The following is a 3,805-nucleotide window of genomic DNA, read 5'->3' as shown; positions in this document are numbered from 1 at the left end:
GGCAGCAGCGGCGGAGGCAAGAAGTAGACAGCCTGGCTACGGCAACTCAGCTGTAATGATGTAATCAAACATAATCCTGGTTTACTCTTCTGTACCTCATATTGTCAAATTAGACATCCATGCATTATCTATGTTGTTTATGTAACACAGCAGTGTCAAATAATTAAAGAATTGGATACACTATAAAACTTAGCAGCCTTGTTTCTATTTTGAAATACTAGTTCTCAGTGTTTTGATCTCCAGTCCATGTGGGGGCCAAGTGTGGACGGCCCAACTCCTCTGGTGGATGTGAAGTTCCAGTTAAGGCCTATTGCATGTTTTAACACATTTGGAAACATTATTTTTACCATAATTTATCTTGGGAAGAAACATACCATCTACAATGTTGTGAATGAAGCTCTTAACCAGCAGTCTTCAACTGCACACTCAGACAGTTTCAGCAAGCTCAGTACTGGTGACTACACGAGCGGGTGAGCGACAGGCTTAGCGTGCTGTCTGGAGCATCTGGGGTGTGGCGTGGTGCAGCGAACAAGTGCGTTGAGACCTCAGTTTGTGTTGAGCCGAATAATTGTTTAGCCATCCCAAACATGTGATTTTAGTTTTCATTAATGCAATAAAAATATGTTTAGCCTGTGTATGTACTTGATTCACAAACATTGCCGGATTATTTTTTAATACGTTATATATTGCAGGCTGCTTTTAGATTAACCGAACAATAGTAAACTGACTACGGTACCAGCTGCATTTATTTAAAACTCTGTTTTTCTGGTTTCTAATATTCATTTCTTGAAACTGAAACACTCATTGAGCAATATTATTGTAATTTATTTACATTTGACTATATGTATGTTTACCACATGAAATAGGTTGTGACAAGAACTAACCACACATTAAATACCCTATGGTTATTAGTCACACATTTACAACATAGGCTCAGAACTCTGTGAATTTCAATGTAGGTCAAAAACATCAAAATTTTAAAGAAATACAACTTGGAATGTTAAGATCATAAGCTTCAATACTAAATTAAATAAATGCATACAACCAGATAAAAATTACATTATGTATAAGTAGCCTGAAATGTGTCCTGAGTTCTCTATGTGGTGTTATGTTTATAAAGTTTGTGTGTGAAGTCTTCAATAGAAAAATGGGTTTTTCTTTTTTTCTTGTGATTGATCATTAGTAGAGACCTGAAAAAGTAGATGTTTTTTTTTCTCAAAAATAGGTGTTATATTTCTCAAAACTATGTGTTATTTTTCTCAAAAATAGGTGTTTTTTTTTTAATAGGTATTATTTTCCTTACTTTAAAACTGGTACTGATTTTTTTTTTACAAAATTACGAATTATTGTTTACAAAAACTAACTTGGGAACGCACCACAATGCTGAAATGCCAAATTGACCACAACGCTGACAGCTAGAAAACTGCTGTGTACCACAACGCCGAAATACACTAATGCCGAAAAATGTCATTGCAGGACTGCTACAAAGGTTAGGTTAGACAAGGTTAAGTTAGATTAGATTAGGCTAGGCTAGGTTAAGTTAAGTTAGATTGTGGTATTTCGGTGTTAGGTACATTTAAGAAACACACAAAAATTCATTCAGTTATTTCGGCATTATGGTACACAGTTTTCTAGCTGTCGGCGTTGTGGTAACGACTCCACTAACTTCTGCTGTTCTTGTCTCTTTTTTTAATATTTAACTGTGCAGCTGCATTGTCTGCACATTAACGTTTTTGGGTCAGAAGCGTAGAAACCTTAACGTTTGAATTCTTCTGCCCGTATACACGCATTTACGGGAGGCTTAGGCATTTAAAAAAAAATATGGGTAACTTTATACTTAATTTAACATTAGCTGTACAATTATTTTAAAGCAATGCTCAAAATCCAGAAAACCACAACGAAAACAAACACATATAATCGCACTAACTACGTTACTTGTTGATGATAAAATAATTGGTTTTCGCAGCAAACTTGTTTACAGCTTCGTAGGATTTCATATTTTGAGGTTACGATTGAAGTTCCATACTTGTTGTATGTCTCTTTCGTGTTATTCAACTATAACTTTAAAATATGGGTATAGGAAAGTTTAAAAACTAATTTCAATAATTATTTAACAATAAATATTGTCGTTCGTATTATACTACAACGTAATTTATGTATTAAAGTTTTTGTCAGAAGAAACTTGTTTGTTTGAAAATAACGAACAAAACAGAGTGACCAACATAAAATCTCAAACATTCTTAGCAAGGCCGATTTATTTTCAACCCAAACGTAAAGGCACCGTTAAAAATATAAAAGTAAATTTAATCGATGTTATAAGAATATGAGAACAATTTATGAAAGAAATTGAACATTGCATTTTTATAATTATATAATTATGTATAAATATTTTTCAAGCCCGTGACATTTTATTTTTATAGTGCAACAAGTGAACAACCGTTGAGAAAAGGAAGATAGCGACTAAACTAAAAAATTAAAATAACCGTAGTATCTAGAAAAGTAATGAACTTACGGAAAATCTTTGTAAATATACGTATGTATAATTAATTACGATATATCTTTATTTTGATACGTAATTTTTAGGCGGCTTTAACAAAATTTCTTTAAAATGTGCCAAAATCATGATAAATAGGCATTTTCAATTAAAAGTGCAGAAATTCGCGTTTTACATGTGAAAATGCTTAAATTCGCGTTATCGCGGTAGCGAATTTTTCAGGTCTCTAATCATTAGTCAGGGGCCCCCACAAAATCAAAAAGATGTGTACAAATCTATTATTTCCACTAATAGAAGGAATAAATTCAAAGCAAACAGCAAGAAAGTGGTTCTACAACACCCCCTCCTTTCCAAGTTTTGGATATTTCTTATATCCTTGTAACTGTTCATGATTCTTTTTTTTTATTTCAAGACAAACCCATTTTGAGGTTAGTTTAACCCTCTAGCAAAACTGTTTTTGCCCACATTAATTTTAATTGTGTGCTGATGGAATAAATATGAAAAAAAGTTTGCACTCTTACACCCAGCCACCAGTTACAAGATTAGTAACAAAATACTACATTTAAAATTCATTTTGTTATTTTGTTCCTCCTCACACATCTATAAATCTCCAAAATACCAACCTTTTACTTTATTTAGGCCTGTGCAAATATTATTTTTTTATTAATATGAATAGTTTTTTTTTTTATTCATATTTGTAACACTTAACTTAAATGAGTATTCAATTGGTTATTTGACATCGCACACCTCGTAAGTTTGTTGTATAGGTACCAATGTTCACTGTTGTCTCATTATGAGCTATAAATACCCATTTCACATGTTTTAACAAGATTGCATAGTTAATTAAAAACATGAAAATCATATTTCTGATTTTACACGGAACAAGTATTCACAGTAACTTCACTATGACAAGAATATGTGCATAACTAGGGTTCTAAGTAGGTAAATATTACCTCAATTAATTACTATTTCATGAATGCAGCATTAAAAAACTTCAAGATTTTTATTAAATAATTGGATTTTGCTCTATTTTGCAGTCAGGAAAAATTTACTTAATCCATATATTGAGTAGCTGGTCCTGGAACATAAAGCAAAATAAAAACAGAAGTGAAAGGTAGGCTGGGTTATGTTATGTTAGCTGCTTAAAACTTTTTTTTTCCTTTAAAATATTAAATAATTTATCAATCATTTTATGTATAGTAATTGAAGCTAATTTAACCTAACCAACCTTACACTTATTTGTCTAATATTTCAGAAGCCACTACACTGAATTCAATATTCATGTTTGAAAATAATTTGGTATTCAACTAT

The sequence above is a fragment of the Bacillus rossius genome, chromosome 7 (assembly GCF_032445375.1).
Source record: "Bacillus rossius redtenbacheri isolate Brsri chromosome 7, Brsri_v3, whole genome shotgun sequence".
NCBI lineage: Eukaryota > Metazoa > Arthropoda > Insecta > Phasmatodea > Bacillidae > Bacillus > Bacillus rossius.
The sequence above is the reverse complement of the archived record's forward strand: the minus strand, read 5'-3'. Positions refer to the sequence as shown.